Genomic DNA, 19,788 nt, shown 5'->3' with positions numbered 1-19,788 from the left:
AGGGTTCCCCACCTAAGCGCTGGCAGTAGCTGACCAGTGGGAGGAGATCCAGGGGCTGGCAGCACTCTGGAACTCAGCTCCTACCACCTCAGGAGCCCCAGGATGCCTCCAGGCTATGAGGACTCCTCTTGGAGGGAAACAGGCTAGAGGGGCTTAGGGGCTGCTGTGTTCTGTAGCTCCTTGGCCTTCACAGACACCTCCCAGCAGAGCAAAGGCTGGCAAACCCATGGCAGGAAACCTGAGCCCTTCCCTGCCTCACATGTTCTGGACTCAGTGGTCCAGAGGCAGTGTCCTGAGCCCTGGCCTTGGACAGCAGAGCAGCTGGGAGCCACAGGGACAGCAGGCACGGGTCCTGTTGGCCACTGACCCTTCCTAGCAACTCGAGCAGGAGCCAGGGGGCTGGAAGGTTGCTTGTGCCTGGCCTGCAGCCTGGGGCAGAGAGCAGCAGAATGGAGCTGTACCTGAGATGTCACAGTAGAACTTGGCTTCATAGACTCTGGCTGCCTGGGGCTTAAAGGTCACCTGGATCTCAGCTGAGGAGTTTGGCCACACCTCTCCCTCCTAGAAGAGAGGATGGCAGCAAACCATTGATCACCAAAGCTTCCAGCTCATGTTTGCAGCCACAGCCCTGCAGCCCTTCTTCAGAGCACCAAGGGAGAGCGAGGAGCAAGCACCACACGTGCTGGGCTGGGGGAGGAGAGACAGGCACAGGCAGAGCTCTGCAAGGGAACCTGCTCCAGAGGGGAGGGAAGCCTGGGAAACCAAGAGACTGAGAAGGCTGGACAGGGCAGAAGGGCAGAGAGCCATGGAGCAGCCCACTTCTAAGTCAGTCCTAGAGCACAGTGTGGCACATCCCCAGAGCCAGTGAGGAAAGGTTTCCACTCCCAAGGCTTGAGGCCAGGCTGCACTTGGTGTCCCTCCATCATTACCAGGAGCACCAGGACTCAGTGCTGTGGGCAGCCAGACTGCTGCCCCTCACAAGCTGGAGAGCAGGTTCAGCTGCTTGTGGAGACACAGTGCAGCTGTCACCAAGCAGGAGCCCCCAACACACTCCCAAAGCAGCTCTGACACACCACAGGATGCTGCTCACCTCCCACTGCCTCCAACATCCCTACTGCTCTGCCACAACCTCCTGCTCCCATCCTGCTGCTGCCAGCTGCTGTGCTGGGACAGCGCAGTGGTGCTGCTGCTGCTGGCTCTCAGCCTTCCATGGGCTCCAGGAGGAAGCAGCAAGAGCAGCTGAGCCCTTCCTTCACACTCATTTCACCTCTCTGCATAGAAAGAAGAGGTTGGGATTCCTGCAGGCTTTACTCCCAGATGAGATGCTGCTCAGACAGCAGCATTCTCCAGCTCAGACCATGCTCTCCCTCCGAGTCAGGGCTCTGGTTGGTGGCAGGATGTGGCCTTGGGCTCCCAGAACCAGCAGCAAGCCCTTCTCTGTACCTAGGGGCACCACAACTCCCAGAGCCCCTTTCAACCTGCCAGCCTGGGGCCCAGGCTCACAGGTGACACTGGCAGGGAGACTCAGAGCTGGTGGAAGCCCGGCTTCCAGGAGGGGATTGCTATTGCCATAACTCAGCTGCCCTTTGCCTCCTCTCCTTCCCTTCTTCAGGTGGTTTGGGACCTGCAGTGCTCTAACAGCCTCTGGGCAGCCCCCGAGCCACACGGAGGGGATGTCCTTGCAGCTAACACCGCAGAGCCCTCTGAGGGCTGGAAGGACACCGAGGCAGTGCCCTTCTTTTGCTCAGCTGCCAGCAGGCTCTCGCTGCCTGCCAGGGCCCTGCAGCTCACCAAGGCTTTGTGCACCAAGCCCTGCCAGCTCCACTCCCTCTGCGGGAGCTGGGGGCAGGATCTGCCAAGGGACCTCCCCAGGGAGGAGGAGGAGGAGGAGGAGGAGGAGGAGGAAGGAGGGCTCTCAGCTGCGGCTCACCAGCGGCTCGATGGTGAAGATCTCCTCAGAGCGGCACAGCAGGGACTCTCCTTGCGCCTTCGCCCTCTGCTGCTGGAAGATGCGGGGGAGCCGGGAACGGCGTCCCTGGGGCGCAGGCTGCTTCCTGGGCTCCAGGGGGGGACGCGGCTTGAACTGCCCCCACAGCCTGCAGCCCAGAGACAAAGCCCAGCAGACAAGGGCATCACCAGCAGCTCTGCAGAGGCTCTGGCAGAAGCGCTCGGGGAGGCACAGCAGCGGCACAGCAAGGGGCTGCCCCCGAGCCCCCGGCTCCCAGCCCACGATCCCTGCCTCTTCCCTGGCCACTCGCACTCCCTGCTTGCAAGCTCGGAAGAGCTTTGTGAAAGGCAGCAGCCCCCCGGGAGCCTTCCTGCTTCACAGCCACTGCCACAGCTGATGGAGGCTCCAACAACAGCCTCGAGTGGCTCTTCCTCCCCTGGAGCTGCTCAGGGCTGCTCTTTGCACAGCCTGAGCTTGCACAGCAGCCACACACTGGGCAAGGAAAAGCACTGAGCGAGGGGAACCTGGGGCTGGCCTCTAGGGCCTGCCTGGCCCAACCACACTGAACTTGACTTGCTCAGAAGCCCCTGAAGAGCACTCCAGCTGAAGGCACTTTCCTCCCCAGCTGTGGCTTCAGACTAACTCCAGATCCCTCCATGCACCTGGGGCTGGAAAGTCACCCAAGGCTTCCCGGGATCCCCCAGGCTTTGCAGTGTGCTTTCCAGCTCAGCCCCTGGGCTCCAGCTCTTCCTCTGCTGCCTGAGGTGGCAATTTCCAAGCTTCACCACAGGCAGCCTTTGGAGAGCCTGCCCCATCTCCCACCACCACAAAGACACAGGTGCTGAAACTCAACTGGACTTCTAAGTCCTGCCTTGCTCCACCCTCCCTGCAGAACCCTCCACCTCCCAGCTCTGCTCAGCCTCCAAGGCAGGGTGGAAATAGCTCCTGGTGCTGGAAACTGGGACACCAGCAGGCAGTTAACAGCCTGCAGCAGGATAGCCTCAACCTTCTGGGCCCCTGAAGCACTCTGCCCTGCACAGGGCTGGGAAAGGAGCCTGCCAGCTTGTGCCAGCTGCAGCAGGAGAAGCTGCAGCGAGTAGCAGCAGAGTTGTGCTGCATGCAGCTGTGCTCAGTGCTGCTACTCAGTGCAGCCCAGCACTGAGCCTTGCCTCAGCCTCATGGTCCCTCTGGAGCCCAGAGATCTCTGGGCCTCAGTGCTTTGTGGCCCCCACAAGTCAGTTTGCTCTCTGAGGAAATCCAGGCCCTGCAGTTCCTCCCCAAGACACCATCCTCAGCTGGAGTGTGGATGCAGCTGGGAAGGGAAGTGCTGAGCTCCAGTACCCCAAAGCCCAGGGATCCAGGCCTTGGTGCTGTGGGGGCTTTCCTGGCCTCAACCACTGCAAAGCACCCAGAGCCCTGGAGGCCACACTTGAGTGTCACCCTTGGAGAGGGATCTGCCTGCAGTGCAGCTTTCCAACCCACCTCTGCTGCTGCTCCTCCTCCTCCTGACTAGCAGCAGCCTTCCACTGGAAGTGAGCTCTCACACTGCTGCTGTTGTGGATGAGCAGGGTGCTGCGGCTGCTCAGCGACAGGTAGGTCTGCTCCATGCTCAAGGAGCTCCTGTCCAGCCTGATGTTCACATCCACAGCTGTGCCACTGAGGCTGCTGTGAATATCTTCTCCTGCAGGAAAGCAGAGGGGAGTCTTGCTCATCTCACTTGCAAGCTACAGCAGCATTTGGATCCTTTCTGCCAGCCCCAGAGAGCTCCAGTGCTCACTGCAGGGCTGCAGCACCACAGCAGCACCCAGGGAGCACATCAGGCTGCCCAGGAGCCAGGGGCAGCAACAGGGACAAAGCAAAGCTCTGCTGCAGGCAGAGACAACACACCCCGAGGGCACCTGTGAGCAAGGCTCTGCTTCAGCATCAGCTCTGCTGAGCCAAGCCTGTGGGCAGCATTTGGAGGTCCCAGCTCCGCTCCCCACTTCCTCCTCAAGGGCCTGCTGAGGCTGACACTTCTCCTGGGGCCTGCTCTTGGCTTCTCCCACCCCAGGAGGAGTTTGACACCTCTCCAAGGAGGCAGTGAGCACTTCCTGCCCGAGCCCAAGAGCCTTTTAGTCCTGAAGCTGGGAGCTGTGGGATGGAGATGGGGAGAGGAGAGTGCAGCAAAAGGCTCTGAGGCAAGGCAAGGGAGAAGCAGAGCAGGGGACAGAGGAGTGCCAGAGGCCCTGGGCACCACAGCGTCTGACAGAGCCCTGCCCTCCTCCTGTCAGCCCTCAGGCCCAGCACTGGCTGGGAACCAAAGCTCAGGCTCTGCAGTGGGCAGCCAGGGACACAGAGTGCAGGCAGGCAGTGCCCAGCACTGACCTGAGTCCCAGTGCAGGCTCAGGACCCCGCGGTGCTCCCCGGTCCGCAGCGGCAGGAACTCCACAGCCACCTGCACAGCAGCACCGACCCCCAGAGCTCCCACACAGGGCTCAGCAGAGAATGGGCTGCAAGAGAGAGACACAGCAGGGCTGCTGCAGAGACCTGGGCACCACAGCCCTGCTGCAGGCCACTGCTCTGCAGCTGCCTTCTGCAAGCAAGGAGCAAAGCAGCCCCAAGCAGCAGAAGCAGAGAACCTTTTTGGCTGGAAGAGATCTTTCAGCTCCAGTCCAACCATGCTCCCATTGCTAGGGCACCCCCAAACCATGGCCCTCAGCACCACACCAACCCCCCAGGGATGGGGACTCCACCACTGCCCCAGGCCACCTGGACCAGGCCTTGACAACCCTCAAGGGCAAGAAATTGTTCCTCATGTCCCAGGCCACACACAACTGAGGGCATTTCCTCGTGGCCTAGCACTTGTTCCTTGGGAGCAGAGACCAAGCCCTGCCTGGCTCCAGCCTCCTGTCAGGGAGCTGAAGAGAGACAGAAGATCTGCCCTCAGCCTCCTCCAGGCTAAACATCCCCAGTGCCCTCAGCCTCTCCTCACAAGACTTTTGCTCTAGACCCTTCACCAGCTTTGTAGTCCCTCCTGGAGCCACCCCAGCACCTCAGTGTGCTCCCTGCAGTGAGGGGGCCAAAAGTCAATGCAGTACTCAGGCTGTGCATCCAGTGCCCAGTGCAGGCTACACTGCCCTGCTCCTGTTGGCCACACCATGGCTGACCCAGGCCAGGATGCTGTTGGCCTGCTCAGCCACCTGGCCACCGGCTGGCTCATCTGCAGCCTCTGTTGAGCAGCACCCCAGGTCTTTGCTGGGCATCTTTCCAGCCACTCTTCCCCCAGCCTGCAGTGCTGCAGGGGGTTGCTGTGACCCAGGTACTGGCCCTGCCACTTGGCCTTGATCAACCTCATGCCATTGGCTTGGCCTTTGATCCAGCCTGGCCAGGTGCCTCTGTAGGTTAACAGGCAGCTCAGCACTGCTGCCCAGTTGGGCCTGTCTGCAAACTGACTGAGGGAGCCTCAATGTCCTCACCCAGGGCATTGAGCAAGTGTTCAGGAGAGCTGGCCCCAGCACTGAGCCCTGGGGACCACCACTGGGGACCAGACACCAAGTGGAGTTAGCTCCCTTCACTGCAGACAGCAGAAGGAAAACCAACCCCCCAGGGGATCAGAAAGAGAGCTCCTGGCTCAGTGCTGAGGAGATTCAGCCCTCAGAAGGGCCTAGAGTAGAGAAGGACAGCAGGTGCCCCATACACTGCATCCAGCTCCCTGCAGTGAGGCTGCAGAGCCCAGCTGCTGGCAATGCCACCAGAGCAGGGCTGCTGGAGAGCACAGGGCTGGAAGGGCTGCTGGAGAGCACAGGGCTGGAAGGGCTGCTGGAGAGCACAGGGCTGGAAGGGCTGCTGGAGAGCACAGGGCTGGAAGGGCTGCTGGAGAGCACAGGGCTGGAAGGGCTGCTGGAGAGCACAGGGCTGGAAGGGCTGCTGGAGAGCACAGGGCTGGAAGGGCTGCTGGAGAGCACAGGGCTGGAAGGGCTGCTGGAGAGCACAGGGCTGGAAGAGCTGCTGGAGAGCACAGGGCTGGAAGGGCTGCTGGAGAGCACAGGGCTGGAAGGGCTGCTGGCACTCAGAGCTTCCCCCTGGCTCCCTGCCACCCAGAAACCTCACCTGAAGAGCTGCAAATGGCAAGGCAACTCCTGGCCCAGGAGATCCCAGCCTAGAAAGCAGAGGCAGGGACAAGCAAAGCCTGGCCTGAAGAGCAGAGCAGGATGCTGAGCTCCTCACCTCTGAGTGCTGAGGCTGTAGTGAGCCTCCCGCTCGCCCACGTTGCGGAGCAGCAGAGTCCTCTGGGTGCTGTACTTGACTGGGCAGATGGAGAAGTTTAGCTGCTGGGGGAAGTCCAGCACAGCCTGGGCACCTACAGCCCGGATGGGCACAGTGAACTCCTCCCTCTGGGTGACACAGAGCAGCTGGTGACAGTAATCCTGCAGGGAAAGGAACAGCCTCAGCAGGCTGCAGGCAGTGCCAGCCCCAGGGCAGAAGGGAAGCTGCTGGGCTTTGTCTCACTGCCAGCTGCAGGCAGAGATGCAGCAGCCCCTGGGCACCCTTCTCTCCTGCAGCACAACTGGCACAGGGCTGGGAAGGATCAGAGCTGAGCCAGCCCCTCTGCCCCACCTGCTCTCTCAGCAGGCCAGCAGCACCAAAGCAGATTCTCTGATGCTTGGATGCTGAGGCAGCCCAGAGTGACTCCACCTCAGGGGTGCCAGCCCCCCAGAGCCACTGAAGCCTGGGAAAGGCACCCAGCTGTGCCACGGTGCCAAGTGCAGTCCCAGCAATGCAGGCACCTCCTGGAAGCTTGGCAGGGATGCTCAGGCACATTGCCCAAAGGCCTTTGCCACATCACCATCAGCAGTGGCTCCCAGCTCCCCACAGCCACCAGGCAGTCACCTGGGCATGGAAGGAGATCAGGTTGGTCAGGCAGGACCTGCCCTTCCTAAATCCATGCTGGCTGGGCCTGAGCCCTTGGCCACCCTGTAAGGGCTGTGTGATTGCACTCAAGATGACCTGTTCCATAACCTTGCCTGGCACTCAGGTCAGGCTGACAGGCCTGGAATTCCCTGGCTCCTCCTACCACTGCAGGCAGCAACCTCTTGAGACCTGCAGCCTCACCTTGTTCTCCTCAGGGGTGAAGAGGATGCAGTAAGTAGCAGCCATGCCAGGTGCTACCTTCTGGCACACATCCTTGGGGCCAACCAACTTGAAGTAAGGAGAGGTCTCCAGGATGACCTTCACCCACTGAGGAACCTGCAGGGAAGACACAACTGGGATTTTGCCACCTGTGGCACTGTGAGAAGAAACCTGGCCATGGCCAGCTGCCATCCTTCCTTCCCAAGGCACTTCCAGCACAGAGGACAAGGCTGGAGCCAAGTTCCTGCTGCCTGGGCAAAGGAGCTCTGGGACATGGGCTGCAGGCCCAAGCCCTGCTGTGAAGCAGAGCCAGAGGAAAGGAGAAACTGAGGCCCATTTTAACGAGGAAAGGGGAAAGAGCAGCACAGTGTCTGGGGTCAGTGTGGAGCACACCAATGTCCCAGGGGCCTCTTGCCAACACTCCCAAGCCAGGCACCAGAGCAGGAATGGCTCTGTTCTCCCCAGCAGGAACTGAGAGGGACCACACTTTGCAGCCTTCCTTGCCAAAGGGGCTTCTCTTTCCAGCCACAGCCCTGGCAAAGCCTCTTCTCTCAGGACACACTTGGACTGCTCTTGCTCTTCCCCCACAGCTTTTGTTGTCCCCTTGTTTCCCCCAGGAGGGAGGTGTGTGGGGGGGAGCTCCTTCCCCTGCTCTCATGCAGGCTGCTTCTGCCTTCCCAGCTGCTCTCCTCTCCCCTTCACATCTTGCTCCCCACTGCAGAGCAGCAGCTTCCAGGACACTTCCTTTGCTGACCCTTCTCTGCCTCCAGCACACTGCCTGCTGCCTGGCAAGAGAAGCCCCTGTGTGCACAGGGTTCTCTCCTGGAGCACCTTTGAACCCAGCCCCACTCCTCCCTCCTGTCTCTTCTCACCAGCTTGCTCTGGGCACCTGCCTCACTCCAGCAAATGTTTCCCCAGCTCAAATTCAAAGGGTCTCAAATCTTCCTCTTTCCACAGGAACAAAACTGCTGGCATTTGGCAGCCTTTCCCTGCTCCACTTCTTTGGGGAATCTCCTCAGCACCACCAATTCTTTCCAAGCACAGGTGGAGACCTTCAGGAGGAGATGGCTCTGGATGTGCTGTGGTGTTCCAAAGGGAAAGCAGAGCTCCAGGAAAGCCCCAGCAGGGCTGAATGAAGCGTAGCAGGACCCCCAGGTCGTGCCTAAAGGCCTCCCCTTGCTGCTGCTCCATCAGTCTGTTCCACTGCTCTTTCCAAACACCTCTCCTGGAGTTTCAGTGCCACTCCCTAGGACTTATTCCAGCCTCAAGCAGAGAAGACGACCCCTGAGCTTTGTCAGGGGATTGAAGCAGCTAAGCAGGCTGTGAGAGGCAGAGAGGCCCTCCCCAAGGGCAAGACTAACCAAGGAGCCATCAGGATGCGCTGCACACCTGAGGCAGAGCGTGAGACGAGAGAACAGCTGCAGAGCCCTCAACATTCTCAGCAAGCCAGGGCTTTCAGAGGCAAGGCTGCTCTCTAGGCAAGCTCTTCTGGGCTAGCTCCCAGCAGCACATGGCAGTGTCAGAGACAGCATGCCCAGAGAGGGCAGGTTCCTCCCACCCCCCAGCACTTACCCTGCCCTTGTTGCGCAGAACCAGCGTCGCTTCGTAGACCTGGTGGGGGAGGTAGTTCTGGAAGACCACCTCTGCTGGGAGAGGCTCAAAGCAGCTCTGCTGCAGGGCAGCTGGCAGCTGGGGGTGCACAGAGAGCAGGGAGAGGTTCAGCTGCTGGCAGCAGGACTCATGAGTGACAACCCTACACTGCTCTCCAGTCCAGCCCAGTCTCCTGGCGAGTCCCTCTGCCCAGCTCAGCCTGGGCAAGCAGAAGCTCTCCCACCTGGCTCCTGGGTGGCTCAAGAGGAGCTGGGCTGTGCTGAGCAGGCTCAGGCTAAGCAGCTCTTGGGCTGTCTCTCCAGGTTCCCTCTCCCAAACACAGGGCAAAGCCCTGTGCTGCTGTGGTCACACAGCACCAGAGCACTCCCTGACAGTGCTGCCAGCACTCATGGAGCAGCTGAGGGCCAGCAATGGACAGGAGGCTCCAGGGGAAACACTCTGGGGATGATCTTTGCTCTGAGGCAGGGAGGCCGAGGCCCACACAGCCCCAAAGAGCTTTGCCAGTGTAAAGCCTGGGAGCTGCTAAGGAGAGAACAGCAGCAGAGGAGGGAAGGCAGGACAAGGAGAGCTGAGTGCTGGCGAGGTTCAGCTCCTTTCTCTGCAGCACTGGGCAGCTGGAGGAGGACTGGACTTGGCAGCTCCTTCTGCCAGGAGCTTTCAGTGGCTCTTTGGTCCTGCTCTGGTGCTGCTGCTTTTGTTCCACTCCACTGCAGCAGCAGCCTGGCAATGCACACAAGCAGCAAATGCTGGCAGAGCAGAGGCACTGCTAGGAGAAAGTTCCTCCCTGCTTTGCCTCCCCTCTCCCAGCTGTGCTGCTCCCACTCACCAGACCCAGGCAGCTCTCCTGCTGCTCCACACAAGCCATGGCCAGGCTGAAGCCAGCAGCTGCAGCATGCTGCCAGTTCTCTGTGTGCCCAGCTGAGGGCTTCCCAACCTGCTGGGCTGGCCAGGGCAACCCACAACCAGTATGTCACAGGTTTGCTGCTGGCAATTGCTGCTCAGCAGCCTCCCTCCCTGCTCTGCCCTCGGGGCTGTGTGCTCTGGCCAGCAGCTCTGCAGCAAAGCAGCTTGAGGCACAGCTGCAGCAAACACTGAGCCAGACAAGGCACAGCCAGGGGCTGAGGCCCCTCTGCAGCTGGCAGGAGCCTGCAGCCTGCAAAGCCAGCCCCCTGGGAGGGCCCCAACCTGCTGCTCCACCCCAAAGCACCACTGCAGCTGAGTGTGCTCAGTGCTGAGCAACTCCTGCAGGCCTTCAGCCCCCCAAGGCCAAGGCTGCCAGCAGCGAAGGAGTCCCAGCCCCAGGCACTTGGCAGCGACCACCCCAAGCAGCAGCTGCCTGTGGCAGCAGGAGGATGGCAAATGGCAAGCTCCTGCCCTTGTGTCCTGCCCCAGCCTGCCCCCTGCATGGGGCTTGAGTGCCAGGGGCTCAGCTCCAGGAACCCCCCCCAGCTGCAGCAGAGCTTCTGCAGCACAGCTCAGGACTTGAACAGCTCAGCAGGGAGCAAGGTCTGAGCTTTCTCCTGGCAGGAGGAACTCAGCACTGCCAGCAGCTGCACAGCACAACAGGACCTGGCCAGCCAGTTAGAGCTAAGCTGGAGGCAGGCCTGCCACGAGCAGGCTCCTCTCCAAATGCCTCCCCAAACAGCAAGGAAAGGGCAGGAAAAGCTTACCTTTGGGCAGGAGGCCTCACTGGAGTCTGCAAGCTGGGCAATCAGGGGCAGGGTCCTGGCCTCAGGCTTGCCCCTCCTGGTAACAGGGTGCAGCTTCCCCTCCAGGCTGCTGCCCCTCTGGGTGCAGATTGGGGGCAGCTTCCCCTCCAGGCTGCTGCCCCTCTGGGTGGGGATTGGGGGCAGCTTCCCCTCCAGGCTGCTGCCCCTCTGGGGGGAGACTGGGGGCAGCTTCCCCTCCAGGCTGCTGCCCCTCTGGGTGGGGATTGGGGGCAGCTTCCCCTCCAGGCTGCTGCCCCTCTGGGCTGGGGCTGGGGCTGGGGCAGGGGCCGGGGCTGGGGCTGGGGCTGAGGGCAGGGCTGGGTCCGGAGCTGGGGCTGGGCTGGGGCTGGGCCTGGGCTGGGGCAGTGCTGGGGCTGGGCTGTGACTGGGCTGGGACCAGGACTGGGCTGGGGCAGGGACTGGGGCAGGGCTTGGGCTGGGGCTGGGGCTGGGCTGGGGCTGGACTAGGGCTGGGCTGCGGCCGGGGCTGCGCCGGGGGCTGGGTCCAGGGCTGGGGCAGGGCTGTGGCTGGGGCTGGGCTGGGGCAGGGCTGGGGTTGGGGCTGGGGCTGGGCTGGGGCTGTGGCTGGGTCCAGGGCAGGGGCTGGGCTGGGGCTGGGGCTGGGCCAGGGCAAGGCTGGGCAGAGGCTGGGGCTGAAGCTGAGGGCAGGGCTGGGCTAGGGCTGGGGCTGGGGCTGGGCTGGGGCCGAGGGCAGGGCTGGGGCCAGGCTGGGGCTGAATTCGGTGCAGGGCTGGGGCTGGGGCAGGGCTGGGGCTGGGGCTGGGTCCAGGGTGGGGGTGGGGCTGGGGCTGGGGCTGCGGACAGGGCTGGGGCTAGGGCTGGAGCCAGGGTGGGGGTGGGGCTGGGGCTGGGGCTGCGGACAGGGCTGGGGCTAGGGCTGGAGCCAGGGTTGGGGCAGGAGCCAGGGCTGGGGCAGGGCTTGGGCTGGGGCTGGGGCTGGGGCTGGGCTGGGGCTGGGGCTGGACTAGGGCTGGGCTGCGGCCGGGGCTGGAGCTGGGCTGGGGCTGAGGGTGGGGCTGGGGCTGGGCTAAGGCTGGGATAGGGCTGGGCTGGGGCTGGGGCTGGGGCTGGGGCTGGAGCTGGGGCCGGGCTAGGGCTGGGCTGGGGGCAAGGATGGGGCTGGGGCTGGGGTTGGGCCAGTGCTTGGGCTGGGGCAGGGGCTGGGCTGAAGCTGAGTGTGGGGCTGGGGGTGGGGCTGAGGGCAGGGCTGGGCTAGGGCTGGGGCAGGGCTGGGGCAGGGGCCAGGGCTGGGGGCAGGGCTGGGGCTAGAGCTGGGGCAGGTCTGGGTCCGGGCTGGGGCTGCGTTCAGTGCAGAGCTGGGGCTGGGGCAGGGCGGGGGCTGGGGCAGGGCTGGACCTGGGCTGGGGATGAGGCTGGAGTGGGGCTGGGGCTGGGTCCAGGGCAGGGGCTGGGCTGGGGATGGGGCTGGGCTGGGGATGGGCCTAGGCTGGGGCAGGGCTGGAACTGGGGCTGGGCTGGGGTAGGGCTGGCACAGGGCTGGGGCTGTGGCTGGGTCTGGGGCGGGGGCTGGGGCAGGGCTGGAACTGGGGCTGGGCTGGGGCCAAGGTTGGGGCTGGGGCTGGGCTGGTGGCGAGGGTGGGGCTGGGGCTGGGGCTGGGGCTGCGGACAGGGCTGCGGCTAGGGCTGTGGCTGGGGCTAGGGACAGGGCTGGGGCCAGGCTGGGTCTGGGGCTGGGCCTTGGGCAGGGTTGGGCTGAGGGCAGGGCTGGGGCTGGGGTTGGGCTGGGGCTGGGTCTGGGGCTGGGCTAGGGCTGGGGCTGGGTCCAGGGCTGGGGAAGGGCTGTGGCTGGGGCTGGGGCTGGGCTGGGGCTAGGTCCAGGGCTGTGGCTGGGCTATGGCTGGAGCTGGGCTGGTGCTGAGGGTGGGGCTGGGGCTGGGCTGGGGCTGGGGCAGGGCTGGGGCTGGGCTGGGGCTGGGGCATGGCTGGGGCTGGAACCAAGTCTTGGGCAGGGATGGGGCTGGGGTTGGGACTGGGCAGGGCTGGGGCTGGGCATGGACTGGGACTGGGCAGGGGTAGGGCCGGGGCTGGGGGCTGGGCTGGGGCTGGGGTTGGGCTGGGGCAGGGCTGGGCCTGGGGTTGGGCTGGGGCTGGGGCTGGGGCCGGGGCTGCGACTGGGTGTGGCCGGTTGACGTTGCCTCCTTAAGAAAGGGAATATGGTGGACGGAAGTTGGTAAACGGAAGGAATAATCTAAACTAATTTCATTGGAAGAGTGGGAGGAAGCACCTTCTGAACTGGGACAGCAGGAGGGCATACTGGGTTTTTCCAGCACTTTATTTTCAGTCTTGCTTCCGCCTCTTCTTCGTGCAGCAGCTCTGTTTTGTGCTGGGCTTTCTGCCAAGGCCTCGGCCTTGAAGACCAGATAAAAGCCTGTATTAACTCCCTTCCAATTAACACGAACTGCTTCTAAACTTTTTTCCTCTCTTTTCTATCTCTTTCTATCCCATTCTGTGGAAAGGGGGGGGGAGAGAGGGGAGAGCGGAGGTGGGGAACCCCTCTCTGTCCGAGGGGGGTCACTCTCATTTCTGTGTTACTCTGTTGTATATCTTTGTATATATTGTAGATATTGTCAATTTGTAAATATTCCCCTGCATACCCTACATTGCTTTGTAAATATAGCTCCACTGCCTTGCTAATTCAGCTTGTGAGTTTTTTTTTCCTTTCCCTTCAATTTTTCTTTCCCTTTACGTTACAAGGGGGAAGGGAGGAGGCTTCTTGGCCTTACCCTTCCACCCACCACACTGGGGCTGGGCTGGGGCTGGGCTGGGGCTGGGGCTGGGGCTGTGGCTGTGGCTGGGCTGTGGCTGGGTCCAGGGCAGGGGCTGGGCTGGGTCTGGGGCTGGGCCGGGGCAGCCCTGGGGCAGGGGCTGGGCTGGGGCCGAGGGTGGGGCTGGGGCTGGGGCTGAGGGCAAGGCTGGGTCCAGGGCTGGGGCTGGGCTGGGGCTGGGGCTGGCCTGGGGCAGTGCTGGGGCTGGGCTGTGTCTGGGCTGGGACCAGGACTGGGCTGGGGCAGGGACTGGGGCAGGGCTTGGGCTGGGGCTGGGGCTGGGGCTGGGCTGGGGGCAGGGATGGGGATGGGGCTGGGGCTGGGGCTGGGGCTTGGGCTGGGGCAGGGCTAGGGCTGGGCAGGGGATGAGGCTGGGTGGGGCTGGGGCTGGGTCCAGGGCAGGGCTTGGGCTGGGGCTGGGGCTGGGCTGGGGTCGAGGGCGGGGCTGGGGCAGGACTGGGGCTGGGGCTGGAACCATGTCTTGGGCAGGGCTGGGGATGGGGCTGGGGCTGGGCGGGGCTGGGGCTGGGCAGGGCTGGGGCTGGGCATGGAGCGGGACTGGGCAGGGGTAGGGCTGGGGCAGGGGCTGTGCTGGGGACGAGGGTGGGTTAGGGCTGTGGCTGGGCCGGGGCAGGGCTGGGGCTAGGGCAGGGCTGTGGCTGGGGATAAGGCTGGGTTGGGGCTGGGGCTGGGTCCAGGGCAGGGGCTGGGCTGGGGCTGGGGCTAGGCTGGGGCAGGGCTGGGGCAGGGCTGGGGCTGGGGCTGGGTCCAGGGTGGGGCTGGGGCTGGGCTGGGGGCAGGGCTGGGGCTGGGGCTGGGGCTGGGGCTGGGACTGGGTCCAGGGCAGGGTCTGGACTGGGGCTGGGGCTAGGCTGGGGCAGGGCTGGGGCTGGGGCTGGGCTGGGGCTGGGGCTGGGTCCAGGGTTGGGCTGGGTCTGGGTCTGGGGCAGAACTGGGGCCGGGCTGGGGCTGGGGCTGGGCTGAGGGCAGGGCTGGGGCAGGGCTGGGGCTGGGTCCAGGGCTGTGGCTGGGCTGTGGCTGGAGCTGGGCTGGGGTTGAGGGTGGGGCTGGGCTGGGGCTGGGCTGGGGCTGGGTCCAGGGTAGGGGCTGGGCTGGGGCTGGGGCTGGGCCGGGGCAGGGCTGGGGCAGGGGCTGGGCTGGGGCTGAGTGTGGGGCTGGGGCTGAGGGCAGGGCTGGGCTAGGGCTGGGGCAGGGCTGGGGCCGGGCTGGGGCTGCGTTCGGTGCAGAGCTGGGGCTGGGGCAGGTCGGGGGCTGGGGCAGGGCTGGGCTAGGGCTGAACTGGGGCAGGGCTGGGGCTGGGGCTGGGCTGGGGGCAGGGATGGGGCTGGGTCTGGGTCTGGGGCTGGGGCAGGGCTGGACCTGGGCTGGGGATGAGGCTGGAGTGGGGCTGTGGCTGGGTCCAGGGCTGGGGCTGGGCTGAGGATGGGGCTGGGCTGGGGATGGGCCTAGGTTGGGGCAGGGTTGGGGCTGGGCTGGGGCTGGGCTGCGACCAGGACTGGGCTGGGGCAGGGACTGGGGCTGGAGCTGGGGCCGGGCTAGGGCTGGGCTGGGGGCAAGGATGGGGCTGGGGCTGGGGCTGGGCCAGGGCTTGGGCTGGGCTGGGACCGGGGCTGGGCTGGGGCAAGGCTGGCACAGGGCTGGGGCTGTGGCTGGGTCTGGGGCGGGGACTGGGGCAGGGCTGGAACTGGGGCTGGGCTGGGGCCAAGGTTGGGGCTGGGGCTGGGCTGGTGGCGACGTGGGGCTGGGGCTGGGGCTGGGGCTAGGGACAGGGCTGGGGCCAGGCTGGGTCTGGGGCTGGGCTGAGGGCAGGGTTGGGCTGAGGGCAGGGCTGGGGCTGGGGGCTGGGATGGGGCTGTGGCTGGGGCTGGGCTGGGACTGGGTCTAGGGCAGGGGCTGGGCTGGGTCTGGGGCTGGGCCGGGGCAGCCCTGGGGCAGGGGCTGGGCTGGGGCCGAGGGTGGGGCTGGGGCTGGGGCTGGGGCTGAGGGCAGGGCTGGGTCCAGGGCTGGGGCTGGGCTGGGGCTGGGGCTGGGGCTGGCCTGGGTCAGTGCTGGGGCTGGGCTGTGGCTGGGCTGGGACCAGGACTGGGCTGGGGCAGGGACTGGGGCAGGGCTTGGGCTGGGGCTGGGGCTGGGGCTGGGCTGGGGGCAGGGATGGGGATTGGGCTGGGGCTGGGGCTGGGGCTTGGGCTGGGGCAGGGCTAGGGCTGGGCAGGGGATGAGGCTGGGTGGGGCTGGGGCTGGGTCCAGGGCAGGGCTTGGGCTGGGGCTGGGGCTGGGCTGGGGCCGAGGGGGGGGCCGGGGCAGGACTGGGGCTGGGGCTGGAACCAAGTCTTGGGCAGGGCTGGGGCTGGGGCTGGGGTTGGGCGGGGCTGGGGCTGGGCAGAGCTGGGGCTGGGCATGGACCGGGACTGGGCAGGGGTAGGGCTGGGGCAGGGGCTGTGCTGGGGACAAGGGTAGGGCAGGGCTGGGGCTGGGCCGGGGCAGGGCTGGGGCTGGGGCAGGGCTGTGGCTGGGGATGAGGCTGGGTTGGGGCTGGGACTGGGTCCAGGGCAGGGGCTGGGCTGGGGCTGGGTGGTGGCTGGGGCTGGGCTGGGGCTGGGCTGGGGCTGGGCTGGGGCTGGGACTGGGTCCAGGGCAGGGTCTGGACTGGGGCTGGGGCTGGCCTGGGGCAGTGCTGGGGCTGGGCTGTGGCTGGGCTGGGACCAGGACTGGGCTGGGGCAGGGACTGGGGCAGGGCTTGGGCTGGGGCTGGGGCTGGGCTGGGGGCAGGGATGGGGATTGGGCTGGGGCTGGGGCTGGGGCTTGGGCTGGGGCAGGGCTAGGGCTGGGCAGGGGATGAGGCTGGGTGGGGCTGGGGCTGGGTCCAGGGCAGGGCTTGGGCTGGGGCTGGGGCTGGGCTGGGGCCGAGGGCGGGGCTGGGGCAGGACTGGGGCAGGGGCTGGAACCAAGTCTTGGGCAGGGCTGGGGCTGGGGCTGGGGCTGGGCAGAGCTGGGGCTGGGCATGGACCGGGACTGGGCAGGGGTAGGGCTGGGGCAGGGGCTGTGCTGGGGACGATGGTAGGGCAGGGCTGGGGCTGGGCCGGGGCAGGGCTGGGGCTGGGGCAGGGCTGTGGCTGGGGATGAGGCTGGGTTGGGGCTGGGGCTGGGTCCAGGGCAGGGGCTGGGCTGGGACTGGGGCTAGGCTGGGGAAGGGCTGGGGCAGGGCTGGGGCTGGGGCCGGGTCCAGGGTGGGGCTGGGGCTGGGCTGGGGGCAGGGCTGGGGCTGGGTGGTGGCTGGGGCTGGGCTGGGGCTATGCTGGGGCTGGGCTGGGGCTGGGACTGGGTCCAGGGCAGGGTCTGGACTGGGGCTGGGGCTAGGCTGGGGCAGGGCTGGGGCTCGGGCTGGGTTGGGGCTGGTGCTGGGTCCAGGGTTGGGCTGGGTCTGGGTCTGGAGCAGAACTGGGGCCCGGCTGGGGCTGGGGCAGGGGTGGGGCTGGGGCTGGGCTGGGGCTGGGTCCAGGGCTGTGGTTGGGCTGTGGCTGGAGCTGGGCTGGGGTTGAGGGTGGGGCTGGGCTGGGGCTGGGCTGGGGCTGGGTCCAGGGTAGGGGCTGGTCTGGGGCAGGGGCTGGTCTGGGGCCGAGTGTGGGGCTGGGGCTGAGGGCAGGGCTGGGCTAGCGCTGGGGCAGGGCTGGGACAGGGGCAGGGGCTGGGGGCAGGGCTGGGGCTAGGGCTGGGGCAGGGCTGGGGCCGGGCTGGGGCTGCGTTCGGTGCAGAGCTGGGGCTGGGGCAGGTCGGGGGCTGGGGCAGGGCTGGGCTAGGGCTGAACTGGGGCAGGGCTGGGGCTGGGGCTGGGGCCGGGCTTGGGCTGGGCTGGGGGCAAGGATGGGGCTGGGGCTGGGGCTGGGCCAGGGCTTGGGCTGGGCTGGGACCGGGGCTGGGCTGGGGCAAGGCTGGCACAGGGTGGGGCTGTGGCTGGGTCTGGGGCGGGGACTGGGGCAGGGCTGGAACTGGGGCTGGGCTGGGGCCAAGGTTGGGGCTGGGGCTGGGCTGGTAGCGACGTGGGGCTGGGGCTGGGGCTGGGGCTAGGGACAGGGCTGGGGCCAGCCTGGGTCTGGGGCTGGGCTGGGGGCAGGGTTGGGCTGAGGGCAGGGCTGGGGCTGGGACTGGGATGGGGCAGGACTGGGACTGGGGCAGGGGCACGGGCTGAGGCTGGGGACAGGGCTAGGGCTGGAGCTAGGGTAGGGCTGGGGCCAGGCTGGGGCTGGGTTCGGCTCTGGGGTGGGGCTTGGTCCAGGGTTGGGGCTGGGCTGAGGGCACGGCTGGGCTAGGCCTGGGGCTGGGGCAGGGCTAGGTTAGGGCTGGGCTGAGGCCGGGGCTGTGTCCGGGCCTGGGGCTGGGCTGAGGGCAGGGCTGGGCTAGGGCTGGGGCTGGGTCAGGGCTGGGATAGGGCTGGGCTGGGGCCGGGGATGGGGCGGGGGTGGGGCTGGGGCTGGGGCTGGGCGGTGGCTGGGGCTGGGCTGGGTCCAGGGCTGGGGCTGGGGCTGGGCTGGGGGCAGAGATGGGGATGAGGCTGGGCTGGGCTGGGGGAACGGATGGGGCTGGGGCTGGGGCTAGGGCTTGGTCTAGGGCAGGGCTGGGGCTGGGCTGGGGATGAGGCTGGGGTGGGGCCGGGGCTGGGTCCAGGGCAGGGGATGGGCTGGGGCTGGGGCTAGTCTGGGGCAGGGCTGGGGCTGGGCTGGGGCTGGGGCTGGGTCCAGGGTGGGGCTGGGCTGGGGCTGGGGCTAGGCTGGGGCAGGGCTGGGGCTGGCCTGGGGCTGGGGCTGGCTCCAGGGTGGGGCTGAGCTGGGGCTGGGTCTAGGCTGGGGCAGGGCTGGGGCTGGGGCTGGGTCCAGGGTGTGGCTGGGGCTGGGGCTAGGCTGGGGCAGGGCTGGGGCTGGGCTGTGGCTGGGGCTGGGTCCAGGTTGGGGCAGGGCTAGGCCTGGGGCTGGGCTGGTGCTGAGTCTGCGGCCAGGGCTGGGGCCGGGGCAGGGGCAGGGCTGGGGCAGGGCTGGAACTGGGGCCGAGGGTGGGGCTGGGGCTGGGGCTGAGGGCAGGGACCGGGGCTGTGGACAGGGCTGGGGCCAGAGCTGGGGCAGGGCTGGGACCAGGCTGGGGCTGGGTTCGGTGCATGGCTGCGGCTGGGGCAGGGCTGGGCCTGGGCTGGGGATGAGACTGGGGTGGGGCCGGGGCTGGGTCCAGGGCTGGGGCTGGGCTGGGACCAGGACTGGGCTGGGGCAGGTACTGGGGCTGGGGCTGGGGCTGGGGCTGGAGCTGGGCGGTTGCTGGGGCTGGGCTGGGGCAGGGCTGGCGCTGGGGCTGGGCTGGGGCCAAGGTTAGGGCTGGGGCTGGGCTGGTGGCAAGGGTGGGGCTGGGGCTGGGGCTGGGGCTGCGGTCAGGGCTGGGGCTAGTGCTGAGGTAGGGGTAGGGCTGGGGCTGGATTGGGGCCAGGGCTGGGGCAGGACTAGGCTTGAGGCTGGGCCTTGGGCTGGGGCTGGGGCTGGGGCTGGAGCTGGAGCCAGGGCTGGGGCAGTAGCCAGGGCTGGGGCAGGGCCGGGGCTAGGCTGGGGTGTTGTTGGGGTTTGTTTTGAGCAAGAGGGGACATAGGTTCCAGGAACACCTGTGCAATTCAGGCCTTGAAGAATTCTCTGTTGATAATATACTGGCGGAGTAGGAGATGTGAGAAAGTGCTGATTGCTTGGTATGCTGAAACCCAGCTGCCCCTGAGATGGGAGGCAAGCAAGATAAGGAGGAGGCGAGATCTGGGAAAGAGAGCAATTAGGCCGGATAGAAGAATTCCACAGAGTTGTGAAAACAATGATGTAACCTTTTAGAGAGCAACCAATAGTATGTTGCCAAGTGGGCATAATTATAGCAAACTGTATATAAGATGTGTCTGATGCTCAATAAAGTTGGAATCCGCTGATCAAATTGGTCGTTAAAGCGGCCCCCTTCTTGCAGTAAGTGGCGCTCGAACACGGGACCCTAATGAAGACAAAGGTTAGGGTTTAAGAAGTTCTTCGGGACTTGGGAGATTCGCAGTAAGCCGGGAGGCAAGAAGAAGGCCGGCCCGGGATAGCAGTACCGGAGGCTGCAAGAAAAGGGAAGACAGCCTTGAAGCCGAAGACGCTGTAGAGCCGGGAACTGCTTAAACGAGGACTGTGCGCACAGGTATTAACGTTTAAATACGGACATGGATAGGCAGGCAGCGTATGATTTATTTATATGCTTTTTAGAAAAGCGACAGTGTAAGTTAAATTTTACAAAGGAGTTGGTGCCGCTGTTAAGCTATGCAGGAGAGTTAGGATATTTTAAGGACCCAAATGAGGTGTTTGAAAGATTGCAGTGGAAAAAGTCTGGACAAGACTTGTGGCTGCATGGCTTAGATGATGAAAAACGAGCAAAGGAGTGTGGAAAATGGTGGAAGATGGTTATGACAGCATTGGATCAGCATCGTGCTGAGCAAATGGCAGCTTATCAAGCCAGGGTACGATTAGATTATACGGACCCAAATGGAGCAAGTGTTACACATGCTGGGTTGCCTTTGTCAGAAGAGGTTCAGGATTAT

General features: G+C 65.7%; 1 pseudogene; it reads right to left on the bottom strand.

Moving 5' to 3' along the window:
* Positions 1-16,249, bottom strand: part of LOC137450032 (hydrocephalus-inducing protein homolog) — a 73,492-nt pseudogene extending 57,243 nt beyond the window's left edge.
* Positions 16,250-19,788: the final 3,539 nt, after the last annotated feature.

The sequence above is a fragment of the Melanerpes formicivorus genome, unplaced genomic scaffold, assembly GCF_026170545.1.
Source record: "Melanerpes formicivorus ecotype bairdi unplaced genomic scaffold, bMelFor1.0.p_v2 SCAF_34, whole genome shotgun sequence".
Classification (NCBI taxonomy): Eukaryota; Metazoa; Chordata; class Aves; order Piciformes; family Picidae; genus Melanerpes; species Melanerpes formicivorus.
This window is presented reverse-complemented; position numbering and strand designations above follow the sequence as displayed.